We start from the raw sequence: 16,536 nt of genomic DNA on the forward strand, positions 1-16,536 counted from the left end.
CCCTCAAATGTTCCTCGTAGGGCTTGTTTTCCAAGCCCCTCACCAGCCTCGTTGCTCTCCTCTGGACACGCTCAAGTATCTCAATATCCTTCCTAAATTGAGGGGCCCAGAACTGGACACAGTACTCAAGATGTGGCCTCACCAGTGCCGAGTACAGGGGGAGAATGACCTCCCTGCTCCTGCTGCTCACACAAGTCCTAATGCAGGCCAGGATGCCGTTGGCCTTCTTGGCCACCAAGGCACATTGCTGGCTCATATCCAATCGGCTGTCAACCAGCACCCCCAGGTCCCTTTCTGCCTGAACACTATCCAGCCACACCGTCCCCAGCCTGTAACGCTGTAGGGGATTTTTGTGGCCAAAATGCAGAACACGGCACTTAGACTTATTAGACTTCATATTGTTGGACGTAAAGATGAAAGCCAGCCTTTCATGCCCCAGTCTTTCAACAGTCCAGTGAGCCAGTCGTTGTTGCCTTTTGTCTGGATCTTATTGATTTGATCTGTGAGCAGCTGGCCGCTCTGGTATACTGAGTCCCTATGTGAGAAGAGGTTGACATGTGTGGCCATGGGCAAGAAATTGTGGCTTGGCTGTGGAACCACCCATGCGAAGGCATGCGGCATAGTTAGGAGCATCCAGCTTCCTGCTGCAGTGGCAAGAAAGGACAGCATCCTTTGACTTTAGCTAATTTACTAGTGGGTGGAGGCTTGGGTGGCCTGAAAGTAAAGAGATAGGGAGATTGCAATGTGAAACTGAAATTCTGGTCCCACTAAACTTTCTCTTCTGTAAGGCAAGGGTTTGAAGTCAGCTTATTAGAAGAATCAAATATCAAGGCTAGAATACAGTTTTTCCAATTGTTAAGCGGGATATCGCAGTTAGTGGTGTCTGAGCTCTCTTGGTGTTGGTGTGTGCGGTCCACACTGCTTAGGAGATCTTCTTCTGTCCTTCTTCTTCTTTTGCAGGCTGCTGCTGTCTCTCTTAGGCTTTTGTTCTGTTTTTCTGATGGTGGCTGTGGTGTTTGCCTGGCCATTGGCAGAAGAGTTTTATGTTTTTTGCTGGGATGCGTCTTGGGCCTGCTGCTGTAGAGACACAAGCATATCCTCCCTCCCAAGTAATGAATGGGAAAGGGCCCATAATTTGTTTGGATTCAGGGTCTTTGATCAACACAGGTGGCTTTTCTTTTTATTGGGCTGCCAATTAAATATAAAATGCCTGATGACTGGGGGAGTTGTTGAAAAAGTTGAGCACATCAAGGGCCTTGGCCAGGCTCTCAATGGGAGATAATATGTGGACTCCCTGTCTCTGTTGATCAAGGATCCTTTGGATGGAAGAGTGGGCCCTCTGGACGATGGACTGTCCTGTGGCAGAGTGTGGTATGGCTGTGACATGTTTTGTAGCCCGCTGGTCAGAAAATGGTTGGAATCAGTGGGAGGTATAAGCAGGACCATGATCAGTTTTAATTTCCTGTGGAACAGGGGAGGTGGAAAAGGCTAAAAAGTAACGTTTTATAGCATCTTTTGATTTTTCAGCAGCATGGGCAGGGGCAGAAATCGCAGCGTTGTCGGTGTGGATTGAGACGGGGATGTATTTTAGTCTCCCAAAAGGGGCTTGGTGTGTGATGTGTGATTGCCCGATCTGGAGAGTCTTTAGTCCTCTTGGATTGAGTGCAGCTCTGACAGAAGCAAAGGCACGTTGCTGACAATTTGGGCAGGTGGCTGCCATGAATCTTGCCTGATCTTGGGTAATTTTAAAGATGCTGAGCGGTGCAGGAATGTTTTGATGGTAGAAGTGGTGGCGGATCCTAGCCTGGTCAGAAAGATTCCGTAGGGAGGTTTGGAGAAGCATTGCTGAGGCATCTGCTCTAGCATTGCCTACTATAAATGCAGGAAGGGTGGTATGAGACCTTGTGTGCATGATATAGTGTGGGTGTTGTCTGTGGGACAGAAGAGAAATGAAAGGGGAAAGCAAATGCTCTAGTTGGGGTTAGAAATGTCTTTGAAAATGGAATTTTCGGCCTGCTGCACTAGGCCATAGACATCTGCCGAATCAGTGATCAAAGGAAGAGGTTCTTTGAAAGTGGAGAAGGTCCTAAGGACTGCAGTCAATTCAGCAATTTGGGCAGGGTGAGGATGCCCTGGCTTGGCTTTTGTCTCTTGAGCAATGCGGGCCCAGGGCAGTGCAGAGCAGGCCGGGAAGCAGAGCCCGGAGCCTTTGGAGGCTGCAAGCCTTAAACATCAGCCCCTGCAGCAGCCCAGATGCAGGTGCCACAGTTGCCAAGGCTGTCAAGGCCTTGAGAGCGGGCAGGTGGATTTTGCATCCCTGTGGGCTGATGGCGGCTCTGGAGCCAGGAGTGGCTGTGGCTGCAGCAGGAAGGGTGGCTGAAAGTTTCCTGCCTTGCTTTGGTGGCATGGCTGCAGGGGCCAGTGCAGTGAGAGCCCCCTCTGTGCTGGTGAGAGCTCAGCTCTTGGGGACGCGGCTGTGCCCCAGCCCAGGAGCAGCAGCAGTGGCCAGCGGCAGCAGTGGTGTCAGTGGGACCCCCTGTGCACAGGGACCCCCAGCCGCGGGGTGGCCGTGGCAGCAGCCCCAGGGAGCTCCAGCCCCGGGATCCCGGAGCAAGTGGAAATCCCAACTGTGCAAACGCTGCCTGTGCGTCCTGGGTTTTCTTTGGTTGAGGGGATTTCGAGGTACATTAGAAGTCTCTTTTTCTCTAACTTAGCTGTCGAAGGAAGAGTTGAGAAGTATGTGCTTCACTCTCTTAAGGTTGATTTTTATATTTTGTCTAAAACATTTTTTTGCTGGCCTGCTGAGGTTTGTTCAGCAGGTCAGCTTAAGGTACTCTTTTTGCCTCTTGGGTTGGTGTTATCTTTTATATTAAAACCTGACTATACTATGTTTACAAGAATGTTTTAATAGCTATTACTTAAGTTAGATAGTGACTTTCTACTTGAAACCAATATGTGAATGGTAATATCGTCTTTCATATGGATGCTAGCGAGAAGAAAGAGGAAGGACTGGGTACACCCAAATTTTTCTATCTATGTAGATAATACCAAACTCTTTCGTACAAGGTTCAAAACCTCTGTCTACAGTGCTCTAAATGTTTTCCGTTCACTTTGTGATTACTATTACTAGACTATCTAAATTGTTGTGACTTTTAATTCTTGACATAAAGGTGGTAACATGCTTTATGGGTTAAATTCAAAGGCCCAGGGGTCTTTGGCTACATGCCAGGGTCTCTGAACCCCCTGCCAGGGATTTAAAGCCCCCTGGCTGGGGCTGGAATCATTTAGGATGGTCAGGGGGAGGTCCGGGGTTCTGACAGTGCCCAAAGGAATGAGAAAGAGAAGTGAAGTTTTATAAAGAATCATTATTTATTTGCTGAACATCGGCAAACACGAGGATTTACAGAACACATTTCATTACAACAATCCTCATAACAACAACAACAACAATCTACTGCACATATTTCCATGGGATCCTATGGAGTAACAATCTTCAAAACATATTTACAAAGAACTACTAACCTAAGAACATATTTACAAAAATATCCTAACTTTTCAAACATATCTACACCGCCGTAATATCTACAGCCATCATCTGCATCAGTCCTGGAAGGAAGAAAGAAGCAAAGCTGGAGTCAGCTGCCAGCACTGGGCCCAGCTGGGCCCCAGGAGCTGGGACAGGGCTGGCAGGGCTGGTGTGGCCCCAGGCAAGTGCAGGGCAGGCCAGGGCTGGTGCTTGTGGCAGCACAATCCAGGCCCCCTGCGGGCAGCGTGTCCCTGAGCGGGGCCATCCAGCCCAGCCCCAGCCTGGCGCCAGGGCAGCCACTGTGTCTGTGGGCAGGGCATGGGGAGCATCTGCCTGTCTTACTTGTGGGGCTCCATCTTCATCCAAGGACCATGGGCTCCTCCTCATCCTTCTCATCCACTTCCATCGCCTCGATGTCATCCTCCTCATCAACTTCCATCTCCTCAACCTGGTCTTCCACGTCCACCTCCATCATTTCTTCCTCATTCAGCACCATGTCCACTTCCATCGCCACCACAGTGTCTCTGTTAGTCTGCAAGAGACAGCACAATCTCACAGTGGGGTTCCTGTCCCACACCATCCATTCCCACATGGCTGCAGCCTGCTCAAGCAGGCTGCCTCCTCCCTGGAATGGCACAGTACCTCCACTGGCGCAGCAGTGCTCATCCTGCTGGGGTTGGTGCTCCAGAGCAGGCAGCAGGAAAAGGCCAGGCAGCAGCAGCAACAGCTGAGTGCTGACGGGCAGAGCGCAGAGCGAGCGCCAACTGAGCGCTGGCAGCAGGCAGAGTGTCTGCTGTGGTGGTTTCCAGGTGCTGGACGTTCCACCTGGAACGCTGTGGGAGCTGTGATGTCACAGAAGTTTCAGGGCCGCTCCACACTGGGAGGTGGGCATGGTGGAATGATGAAATCCTTGAATGGTTTGGCCTGGAAGGGACCCTAAGGATCATCTGGTTGCAAGCTGAGCAGCCTCGCAGCACAGCAGGTTGCTGCGGCCCCTGTCCAAGCTGGCCTTGGATGTTGGTGGGCATGGGGTATGCACAGCCTCTCTGCGCTGGTCCCTGTGTCAGGGACAAGCACCCTGACAGGAAAGAACTTCTTGCCATCATGGAATGGATTCCAGCTCTTGCAGTTTCATCCCATTCCCCCTTGTTCTGTGACTTCAGTTGCTGACAAAGAGTCCTCTCCCACTTCCCTGTGGGTCAGGCTGTTCCTGCAGTGTCACACATGTGGCTGAAGCTGCAGCCAGGAGAGAGAGAAGCCAAGCTGGCAGAGAGAGGAAATGGGGAAAGTGACATGAGAGATGAGAGGAGAAGGAAAAAGTAGAGACATGCAAGGCATTGGGTTGGGTGATTTGTGGCATTCATGCCTTTTATTAGAGGCCAGGTTCTCTGGTGCACTCAATGACTGTGTGATTGCGGCGTGTCCACAGTGAGCCCGTGTGAGCGAGCTGCACTCCCAGAGGCCGGAGCACACTTGCTTCAAGTGCTGATGAATGAGGCCAGAGATGGGTCTTTGTGTGGAACTCCAAACGCTGTGCATTGCCATGAAGAGGGTCCAGGGACGGAGAGAAAATGAGGCTGGGGTCTGAGGGTTTCATTCGGGGGGGAGAAGGGGTGAAGCCAGGACCAGCAGGGGAGAAGAGAGAGGAGAACATTGTCTGGAGAGTAGATCTAAGGAAAAAATGGCAGTTGAAGTGGGTGATAGCAACAAAACCTGCGGATTGCAAGAGGCTGCAAGTGGCCATGGGTGAGAGCCTTGCATTCAGAGGGGTTTCTCTGTTTCACCTTGGTCCCCTTTGCCCTAAGGTATTACAGTTGCAATGAGAGGCCCCTGGGCCTCCACAAGTGCCCCCTTTTTGTTTTCAAGAATGAAGGCTTCTGCCATGGACTTTTGCAAGCGTTGAGCAAAACTGGATAGAATAACCAAGACAATGAATACAAGAAACAAAGCCCACAAAACAGTCTTGACTAAATCACAGAATCACAGAATCATGAGTTTGGAAGAGACCCCTAAGATCATCAAGTCCAACCTATGCCCTAACATCTCAACTAGACTATAGCACCAAGTGGCATGTCCAGTCTTTTTTTAAACACATCCAGTGATGGTGATTCCACCACCTCCCTGGGAAGACAGTTCCAGTGCTTTATTATTCTTTCAGTGAAAATTTTTTTCCTAATATCTAACCTATACCTTCCCTGACGTAGCTTGAGACTGTGTCCCCTTGTTCTGTCAGTTGCTGCCCGGTGGAAGAGACCGACCCCCACCTGTCTACAACCTCCCTTCAGGAAGCTGTAGAGAGCAATAAGGTCACCTCTAAGCCTCCTCTTCTCCAGGCTAAACAACCCCAGCTCCCTCAAATGTTCCTCGTAGGGCTTGTTTTCCAAGCCCCTCACCAGCCTCGTTGCTCTCCTCTGGACACGCTCAAGTATCTCAATATCCTTCCTAAATTGAGGGGCCCAGAACTGGACACAGTACTCAAGATGTGGCCTCACCAGTGCCGAGTACAGGGGGAGAATGACCTCCCTGCTCCTGCTGCTCACACAAGTCCTAATGCAGGCCAGGATGCCGTTGGCCTTCTTGGCCACCAAGGCACATTGCTGGCTCATATCCAATCGGCTGTCAACCAGCACCCCCAGGTCCCTTTCTGCCTGAACACTATCCAGCCACACCGTCCCCAGCCTGTAACGCTGTAGGGGATTTTTGTGGCCAAAATGCAGAACACGGCACTTAGACTTATTAGACTTCATATTGTTGGACGTAAAGATGAAAGCCAGCCTTTCATGCCCCAGTCTTTCAACAGTCCAGTGAGCCAGTCGTTGTTGCCTTTTGTCTGGATCTTATTGATTTGATCTGTGAGCAGCTGGCCGCTCTGGTATACTGAGTCCCTATGTGAGAAGAGGTTGACATGCGTGGCCATGGGCAAGAAATTGTGGCTTGGCTGTGGAACCACCCATGCGAAGGCATGCGGCATAGTTAGGAGCATCCAGCTTCCTGCTGCAGTGGCAAGAAAGGACAGCATCCTTTGACTTTAGCTAATTTACTAGTGGGTGGAGGCTTGGGTGGCCTGAAAGTAAAGAGATAGGGAGATTGCAATGTGAAACTGAAATTCTGGTCCCACTAAACTTTCTCTTCTGTAAGGCAAGGGTTTGAAGTCAGCTTATTAGAAGAATCAAATATCAAGGCTAGAATACAGTTTTTCCAATTGTTAAGCGGGATATCGCAGTTAGTGGTGTCTGAGCTCTCTTGGTGTTGGTGTGTGCGGTCCACACTGCTTAGGAGATCTTCTTCTGTCCTTCTTCTTCTTTTGCAGGCTGCTGCTGTCTCTCTTAGGCTTTTGTTCTGTTTTTCTGATGGTGGCTGTGGTGTTTGCCTGGCCATTGGCAGAAGAGTTTTATGTTTTTTGCTGGGATGCGTCTTGGGCCTGCTGCTGTAGAGACACAAGCATATCCTCCCTCCCAAGTAATGAATGGGAAAGGGCCCATAATTTGTTTGGATTCAGGGTCTTTGATCAACACAGGTGGCTTTTCTTTTTATTGGGCTGCCAATTAAATATAAAATGCCTGATGACTGGGGGAGTTGTTGAAAAAGTTGAGCACATCAAGGGCCTTGGCCAGGCTCTCAATGGGAGATAATATGTGGACTCCCTGTCTCTGTTGATCAAGGATCCTTTGGATGGAAGAGTGGGCCCTCTGGACGATGGACTGTCCTGTGGCAGAGTGTGGTATGGCTGTGACATGTTTTGTAGCCCGCTGGTCAGAAAATGGTTGGAATCAGTGGGAGGTATAAGCAGGACCATGATCAGTTTTAATTTCCTGTGGAACAGGGGAGGTGGAAAAGGCTAAAAAGTAACGTTTTATAGCATCTTTTGATTTTTCAGCAGCATGGGCAGGGGCAGAAATCGCAGCGTTGTCGGTGTGGATTGAGACGGGGATGTATTTTAGTCTCCCAAAAGGGGCTTGGTGTGTGATGTGTGATTGCCCGATCTGGAGAGTCTTTAGTCCTCTTGGATTGAGTGCAGCTCTGACAGAAGCAAAGGCACGTTGCTGACAATTTGGGCAGGTGGCTGCCATGAATCTTGCCTGATCTTGGGTAATTTTAAAGATGCTGAGCGGTGCAGGAATGTTTTGATGGTAGAAGTGGTGGCGGATCCTAGCCTGGTCAGAAAGATTCCGTAGGGAGGTTTGGAGAAGCATTGCTGAGGCATCTGCTCTAGCATTGCCTACTATAAATGCAGGAAGGGTGGTATGAGACCTTGTGTGCATGATATAGTGTGGGTGTTGTCTGTGGGACAGAAGAGAAATGAAAGGGGAAAGCAAATGCTCTAGTTGGGGTTAGAAATGTCTTTGAAAATGGAATTTTCGGCCTGCTGCACTAGGCCATAGACATCTGCCGAATCAGTGATCAAAGGAAGAGGTTCTTTGAAAGTGGAGAAGGTCCTAAGGACTGCAGTCAATTCAGCAATTTGGGCAGGGTGAGGATGCCCTGGCTTGGCTTTTGTCTCTTGAGCAATGCGGAGCCAGGGCAGTGCAGAGCAGGCCGGGAAGCAGAGCCCGGAGCCTTTGGAGGCTGCAAGCCTTAAACATCAGCCCCTGCAGCAGCCCAGATGCAGGTGCCACAGTTGCCAAGGCTGTCAAGGCCTTGAGAGCGGGCAGGTGGATTTTGCATCCCTGTGGGCTGATGGCGGCTCTGGAGCCAGGAGTGGCTGTGGCTGCAGCAGGAAGGGTGGCTGAAAGTTTCCTGCCTTGCTTTGGTGGCATGGCTGCAGGGGCCAGTGCAGTGAGAGCCCCCTCTGTGCTGGTGAGAGCTCAGCTCTTGGGGACGCGGCTGTGCCCCAGCCCAGGAGCAGCAGCAGTGGCCAGCGGCAGCAGTGGTGTCAGTGGGACCCCCTGTGCACAGGGAGCCCCAGCCGCGGGGTGGCCGTGGCAGCAGCCCCAGGGAGCTCCAGCCCCGGGATCCCGGAACAAGTGGAAATCCCAACTGTGCAAACGCTGCCTGTGCCTCTTGGGTTTTCTTTGGTTGAGGGGATTTCGAGGTACGTTAGAAGTCTCTTTTTCTCTAACTTAGCTGTCGAAGGAAGAGTTGAGAAGTATGTGCTTCACTCTCTTAAGGTTGATTTTTATATTTTGTCTAAAACATTTTTTTGCTGGCCTGCTGAGGTTTGTTCAGCAGGTCAGCTTAAGGTACTCTTTTTGCCTCTTGGGTTGGTGTTATCTTTTATATTAAAACCTGACTATACTATGTTTACAAGAATGTTTTAATAGCTATTACTTAAGTTAGATAGTGACTTTCTACTTGAAACCAATATGTGAATGGTAATATCGTCTTTCATATGGATGCTAGCGAGAAGAAAGAGGAAGGACTGGGTACACCCAAATTTTTCTATCTATGTAGATAATACCAAACTCTTTCGTACAAGGTTCAAAACCTCTGTCTACAGTGCTCTAAATGTTTTCCGTTCACTTTGTGATTACTATTACTAGACTATCTAAATTGTTGTGACTTTTAATTCTTGACATAAAGGTGGTAACATGCTTTATGGGTTAAATTCAAAGGCCCAGGGGTCTTTGGCTACATGCCAGGGTCTCTGAACCCCCTGCCAGGGATTTAAAGCCCCCTGGCTGGGGCTGGAATCATTTAGGATGGTCAGGGGGAGGTCCGGGGTTCTGACAGTGCCCAAAGGAATGAGAAAGAGAAGTGAAGTTTTATAAAGAATCATTATTTATTTGCTGAACATCGGCAAACACGAGGATTTACAGAACACATTTCATTACAACAATCCTCATAACAACAACAACAACAATCTACTGCACATATTTCCATGGGATCCTATGGAGTAACAATCTTCAAAACATATTTACAAAGAACTACTAACCTAAGAACATATTTACAAAAATATCCTAACTTTTCAAACATATCTACACCGCCGTAATATCTACAGCCATCATCTGCATCAGTCCTGGAAGGAAGAAAGAAGCAAAGCTGGAGTCAGCTGCCAGCACTGGGCCCAGCTGGGCCCCAGGAGCTGGGACAGGGCTGGCAGGGCTGGTGTGGCCCCAGGCAAGTGCAGGGCAGGCCAGGGCTGGTGCTTGTGGCAGCACAATCCAGGCCCCCTGCGGGCAGCGTGTCCCTGAGCGGGGCCATCCAGCCCAGCCCCAGCCTGGCGCCAGGGCAGCCACTGTGTCTGTGGGCAGGGCATGGGGAGCATCTGCCTGTCTTACTTGTGGGGCTCCATCTTCATCCAAGGACCATGGGCTCCTCCTCATCCTTCTCATCCACTTCCATCGCCTCGATGTCATCCTCCTCATCAACTTCCATCTCCTCAACCTGGTCTTCCACGTCCACCTCCATCATTTCTTCCTCATTCAGCACCATGTCCACTTCCATCACCACCACAGTGTCTCTGTTAGTCTGCAAGAGACAGCACAATGTCACAGTGGGGTTCCTGTCCCACACCATCCATTCCCACATGGCTGCAGCCTGCTCAAGCAGGCTGCCTCCTCCCTGGAATGGCACAGTACCTCCACTGGCGCAGCAGTGCTCATCCTGCTGGGGTTGGTGCTCCAGAGCAGGCAGCAGGAAAAGGCCAGGCAGCAGCAGCAACAGCTGAGTGCTGACGGGCAGAGCGCAGAGCGAGCGCCAACTGAGCGCTGGCAGCAGGCAGAGTGTCTGCTGTGGTGGTTTCCAGGTGCTGGACGTTCCACCTGGAACGCTGTGGGAGCTGTGATGTCACAGAAGTTTCAGGGCCGCTCCACACTGGGAGGTGGGCATGGTGGAATGATGAAATCCTTGAATGGTTTGGCCTGGAAGGGACCCTAAGGATCATCTGGTTGCAAGCTGAGCAGCCTCGCAGCACAGCAGGTTGCTGCGGCCCCTGTCCAAGCTGGCCTTGGATGTTGGTGGGCATGGGGTATGCACAGCCTCTCTGCGCTGGTCCCTGTGTCAGGGACAAGCACCCTGACAGGAAAGAACTTCTTGCCATCATGGAATGGATTCCAGCTCTTGCAGTTTCATCCCATTCCCCCTTGTTCTGTGACTTCAGTTGCTGACAAAGAGTCCTCTCCCACTTCCCTGTGGGTCAGGCTGTTCCTGCAGTGTCACACATGTGGCTGAAGCTGCAGCCAGGAGAGAGAGAAGCCAAGCTGGCAGAGAGAGGAAATGGGGAAAGTGACATGAGAGATGAGAGGAGAAGGAAAAAGTAGAGACATGCAAGGCATTGGGTTGGGTGATTTGTGGCATTCATGCCTTTTATTAGAGGCCAGGTTCTCTGGTGCACTCAATGACTGTGTGATTGCGGCGTGTCCACAGTGAGCCCGTGTGAGCGAGCTGCACTCGCAGAGGCCGGAGCACACTTGCTTCAAGTGCTGATGAATGAGGCCAGAGATGGGTCTTTGTGTGGAACCCCAAACGCTGTGCATTGCCATGAAGAGGGTCCAGGGCCAGAGAGAAAATGAGGCTGGGGTCTGAGGGTTTCATTCGGGGGGGAGAAGGGGTGAAGCCAGGACCAGCAGGGGAGAAGAGAGAGGAGAACATTGTCTGGAGAGTAGATCTAAGGAAAAAATGGCAGTTGAAGTGGGTGATAGCAACAAAACCTGCGGATTGCAAGAGGCTGCAAGTGGCCATGGGTGAGAGCCTTGCATTCAGAGGGGTTTCTCTGTTTCACCTTGGTCCCCTTTGCCCTAAGGTATTACAGTTGCAATGAGAGGCCCCTGGGCCTCCACAAGTGCCCCCTTTTTGTTTTCAAGAATGAAGGCTTCTGCCATGGACTTTTGCAAGCGTTGAGCAAAACTGGATAGAATAACCAAGACAATGAATACAAGAAACAAAGCCCACAAAACAGTCTTGACTAAATCACAGAATCACAGAATCATGAGTTTGGAAGAGACCCCTAAGATCATCAAGTCCAACCTATGCCCTAACATCTCAACTAGACTATAGCACCAAGTGGCATGTCCAGTCTTTTTTTAAACACATCCAGTGATGGTGATTCCACCACCTCCCTGGGAAGACAGTTCCAGTGCTTTATTATTCTTTCAGTGAAAATTTTTTTCCTAATATCTAACCTATACCTTCCCTGACGTAGCTTGAGACTGTGTCCCCTTGTTCTGTCAGTTGCTGCCCGGTGAAAGAGACCGACCCCCACCTGTCTACAACCTCCCTTCAGGAAGCTGTAGAGAGCAATAAGGTCACCTCTAAGCCTCCTCTTCTCCAGGCTAAACAACCCCAGCTCCCTCAAATGTTCCTCGTAGGGCTTGTTTTCCAAGCCCCTCACCAGCCTCGTTGCTCTCCTCTGGACACGCTCAAGTATCTCAATATCCTTCCTAAATTGAGGGGCCCAGAACTGGACACAGTACTCAAGATGTGGCCTCACCAGTGCCGAGTACAGGGGGAGAATGACCTCCCTGCTCCTGCTGCTCACACAAGTCCTAATGCAGGCCAGGATGCCGTTGGCCTTCTTGGCCACCAAGGCACATTGCTGGCTCATATCCAATCGGCTGTCAACCAGCACCCCCAGGTCCCTTTCTGCCTGAACACTATCCAGCCACACCGTCCCCAGCCTGTAACGCTGTAGGGGATTTTTGTGGCCAAAATGCAGAACACGGCACTTAGACTTATTAGACTTCATATTGTTGGACGTAAAGATGAAAGCCAGCCTTTCATGCCCCAGTCTTTCAACAGTCCAGTGAGCCAGTCGTTGTTGCCTTTTGTCTGGATCTTATTGATTTGATCTGTGAGCAGCTGGCCGCTCTGGTATACTGAGTCCCTATGTGAGAAGAGGTTGACATGCGTGGCCATGGGCAAGAAATTGTGGCTTGGCTGTGGAACCACCCATGCGAAGGCATGCGGCATAGTTAGGAGCATCCAGCTTCCTGCTGCAGTGGCAACAAAAGACAGCATCCTTTGACTTTAGCTAATTTACTAGTGGGTGGAGGCTTGGGTGGCCTGAAAGTAAAGAGATAGGGAGATTGCAATGTGAAACTGAAATTCTGGTCCCACTAAACTTTCTCTTCGGTAAGGCAAGGGTTTGAAGTCAGCTTATTAGAAGAATCAAATATCAAGGCTAGAATACAGTTTTTCCAATTGTTAAGCGGGATATCGCAGTTAGTGGTGTCTGAGCTCTCTTGGTGTTGGTGTGTGCGGTCCACACTGCTTAGGAGATCTTCTTCTGTCCTTCTTCTTCTTTTGCAGGCTGCTGCTGTCTCTCTTAGGCTTTTGTTCTGTTTTTCTGATGGTGGCTGTGGTGTTTGCCTGGCCATTGGCAGAAGGGTTTTATGTTTTTTGCTGGGATGCGTCTTGGGCCTGCTGCTGTAGAGACACAAGCATATCCTCCCTCCCAAGTAATGAATGGGAAAGGGCCCATAATTTGTTTGGATTCAGGGTCTTTGATCAACACAGGTGGCTTTTCTTTTTATTGGGCTGCCAATTAAATATAAAATGCCTGATGACTGGGGGAGTTGTTCAAAAAGTTGAGCACATCAAGGGCCTTGGCCAGGCTCTCAATGGGAGATAATATGTGGACTCCCTGTCTCTGTTGATCAAGGATCCTTTGGATGGAAGAGTGGGCCCTCTGGACGATGGACTGTCCTGTGGCAGAGTGTGGTATGGCTGTGACATGTTTTGTAGCCCGCTGGTCAGAAAATGGTTGGAATCAGTGGGAGGTATAAGCAGGACCATGATCAGTTTTAATTTCCTGTGGAACAGGGGAGGTGGAAAAGGCTAAAAAGTAACGTTTTATAGCATCTTTTGATTTTTCAGCAGCATGGGCAGGGGCAGAAATCGCAGCGTTGTCGGTGTGGATTGAGACGGGGATGTATTTTAGTCTCCCAAAAGGGGCTTGGTGTGTGATGTGTGATTGCCCGATCTGGAGAGTCTTTAGTCCTCTTGGATTGAGTGCAGCTCTGACAGAAGCAAAGGCACGTTGCTGACAATTTGGGCAGGTGGCTGCCATGAATCTTGCCTGATCTTGGGTAATTTTAAAGATGCTGAGCGGTGCAGGAATGTTTTGATGGTAGAAGTGGTGGCGGATCCTAGCCTGGTCAGAAAGATTCCGTAGGGAGGTTTGGAGAAGCATTGCTGAGGCATCTGCTCTAGCATTGCCTACTATAAATGCAGGAAGGGTGGTATGAGACCTTGTGTGCATGATATAGTGTGGGTGTTGTCTGTGGGACAGAAGAGAAATGAAAGGGGAAAGCAAATGCTCTAGTTGGGGTTAGAAATGTCTTTGAAAATGGAATTTTCGGCCTGCTGCACTAGGCCATAGACATCTGCCGAATCAGTGATCAAAGGAAGAGGTTCTTTGAAAGTGGAGAAGGTCCTAAGGACTGCAGTCAATTCAGCAATTTGGGCAGGGTGTGGATCCCCTGGCTTGGCTTTTGTCTCTTGAGCAATGCGGGCCCAGGGCAGTGCAGAGCAGGGTGGGAAGCAGAGCCCGGAGCCTTTGGAGGCTGCAAGCCTTAAACATCAGCCCCTGCAGCAGCCCAGATGCAGGTGCCACAGTTGCCAAGGCTGTCAAGGCCTTGAGAGCGGGCAGGTGGATTTTGCATCCCTGTGGGCTGATGGCGGCTCTGGAGCCAGGAGTGGCTGTGGCTGCAGCAGGAAGGGTGGCTGAAAGTTTCCTGCCTTGCTTTGGTGGCATGGCTGCAGGGGCCAGTGCAGTGAGAGCCCCCTCTGTGCTGGTGAGAGCTCAGCTCTTGGGGACGCGGCTGTGCCCCAGCCCAGGAGCAGCAGCAGTGGCCAGCGGCAGCAGTGGTGTCAGTGGGACCCCCTGTGCACAGGGAGCCCCAGCCGCGGGGTGGCCGTGGCAGCAGCCCCAGGGAGCTCCAGCCCCGGGATCCCGGAGCAAGTGGAAATCCCAACTGTGCAAACGCTGCCTGTGCCTCTTGGGTTTTCTTTGGTTGAGGGGATTTCGAGGTACGTTAGAAGTCTCTTTTTCTCTAACTTAGCTGTCGAAGGAAGAGTTGAGAAGTATGTGCTTCACTCTCTTAAGGTTGATTTTTATATTTTGTCTAAAACATTTTTTGCTGGCCTGCTGAGGTTTGTTCAGCAGGTCAGCTTAAGGTACTCTTTTTGCCTCTTGGGTTGGTGTTATCTTTTATATTAAAACCTGACTATACTATGTTTACAAGAATGTTTTAATAGCTATTACTTAAGTTAGATAGTGACTTTCTACTTGAAACCAATATGTGAATGGTAATATCGTCTTTCATATGGATGCTAGCGAGAAGAAAGAGGAAGGACTGGGTACACCCAAATTTTTCTATCTATGTAGATAATACCAAACTCTTTCGTACAAGGTTCAAAACCTCTGTCTACAGTGCTCTAAATGTTTTCCGTTCACTTTGTGATTACTATTACTAGACTATCTAAATTGTTGTGACTTTTAATTCTTGACATAAAGGTGGTAACATGCTTTATGGGTTAAATTCAAAGGCCCAGGGGTCTTTGGCTACATGCCAGGGTCTCTGAACCCCCTGCCAGGGATTTAAAGCCCCCTGGCTGGGGCTGGAATCATTTAGGATGGTCAGGGGGAGGTCCGGGGTTCTGACAGTGCCCAAAGGAATGAGAAAGAGAAGTGAAGTTTTATAAAGAATCATTATTTATTTGCTGAACATCGGCAAACACGAGGATTTACAGAACACATTTCATTACAACAATCCTCATAACAACAACAACAACAATCTACTGCACATATTTCCATGGGATCCTATGGAGTAACAATCTTCAAAACATATTTACAAAGAACTACTAACCTAAGAACATATTTACAAAAATATCCTAACTTTTCAAACATATCTACACCGCCGTAATATCTACAGCCATCATCTGCATCAGTCCTGGAAGGAAGAAAGAAGCAAAGCTGGAGTCAGCTGCCAGCACTGGGCCCAGCTGGGCCCCAGGAGCTGGGACAGGGCTGGCAGGGCTGGTGTGGCCCCAGGCAAGTGCAGGGCAGGCCAGGGCTGGTGCTTGTGGCAGCACAATCCAGGCCCCCTGCGGGCAGCGTGTCCCTGAGCGGGGCCATCCAGCCCAGCCCCAGCCTGGCGCCAGGGCAGCCACTGTGTCTGTGGGCAGGGCATGGGGAGCATCTGCCTGTCTTACTTGTGGGGCTCCATCTTCATCCAAGGACCATGGGCTCCTCCTCATCCTTCTCATCCACTTCCATCGCCTCGATGTCATCCTCCTCATCAACTTCCATCTCCTCAACCTGGTCTTCCACGTCCACCTCCATCATTTCTTCCTCATTCAGCACCATGTCCACTTCCATCGCCACCACAGTGTCTCTGTTAGTCTGCAAGAGACAGCACAATCTCACAGTGGGGTTCCTGTCCCACACCATCCATTCCCACATGGCTGCATCCTGCTCAAGCAGGCTGCCTCCTCCCTGGAATGGCACAGTACCTCCACTGGCGCAGCAGTGCTCATCCTGCTGGGGTTGGTGCTCCAGAGCAGGCAGCAGGAAAAGCCCAGGCAGCAGCAGCAACAGCTGAGTGCTGACGGGCAGAGCGCAGAGCGAGCGCCAACTGAGCGCTGGCAGCAGGCAGAGTGTCTGCTGTGGTGGTTTCCAGGTGCTGGACGTTCCACCTGGAACGCTGTGGGAGCTGTGATGTCACAGAAGTTTCAGGGCCGCTCCACACTGGGAGATGGGCATGGTGGAATGATGAAATCCTTGAATGGTTTGGCCTGGAAGGGACCCTAAGGATCATCTGGTTGCAAGCTGAGCAGCCTCCCAGCACAGCAGGTTGCTGCGGCCCCTGTCCAAGCTGGCCTTGGATGTTGATGGGCATGGGGCATGCACAGCCTCTCTGCGCTGGTCCCTGTGTCAGGGACAAGCACCCTGACAGGAAAGAACTTCTTGCCATCATGGAATGGATTCCAGCTCTTGCAGTTTCATCCCATTCCCCCTTGTTCTGTGACTTCAGTTGCTGACAAAGAGTCCTCTCCCACTTCCCTGTGGGTCAGGCTGTTCCTGCAGTGTCACACATGTGGCTGAAGCTGCAGCCAGGAGAGAGAGAAGC

At 50.5% G+C, this 16,536-nt stretch overlaps 3 long non-coding RNA genes across 3 annotated transcripts; all 3 read right to left on the reverse strand.

Annotated features, from left to right (window-relative positions):
• Window positions 1-3,358: 3,358 nt before the first annotated feature.
• Window positions 3,359-4,296, reverse strand: LOC135292797 (uncharacterized). Its single transcript, XR_010354962.1, has 3 exons — window positions 4,169-4,296; window positions 3,869-4,058; window positions 3,359-3,606 (listed from the first exon to the last, which is right to left on the reverse strand). It is a non-coding gene; the product is annotated as an uncharacterized LOC135292797 (long non-coding RNA).
• Window positions 4,297-9,233: 4,937 nt separating this feature from the next.
• On the reverse strand, window positions 9,234-10,158 carry LOC135292849 (uncharacterized). Its single transcript, XR_010355015.1, has 3 exons — window positions 10,045-10,158; window positions 9,745-9,934; window positions 9,234-9,482 (listed from the first exon to the last, which is right to left on the reverse strand). It is a non-coding gene; the product is annotated as an uncharacterized LOC135292849 (long non-coding RNA).
• A 4,949-nt stretch (window positions 10,159-15,107) lies between these two features.
• LOC135292850 (uncharacterized) lies at window positions 15,108-16,034 on the reverse strand. Its single transcript, XR_010355016.1, has 3 exons — window positions 15,920-16,034; window positions 15,620-15,809; window positions 15,108-15,357 (listed from the first exon to the last, which is right to left on the reverse strand). It is a non-coding gene; the product is annotated as an uncharacterized LOC135292850 (long non-coding RNA).
• Window positions 16,035-16,536: the final 502 nt, after the last annotated feature.

The sequence above is a fragment of the Passer domesticus genome, unplaced genomic scaffold (genome assembly GCF_036417665.1).
Source record: "Passer domesticus isolate bPasDom1 unplaced genomic scaffold, bPasDom1.hap1 HAP1_SCAFFOLD_51, whole genome shotgun sequence".
Classification (NCBI taxonomy): Eukaryota; Metazoa; Chordata; class Aves; order Passeriformes; family Passeridae; genus Passer; species Passer domesticus.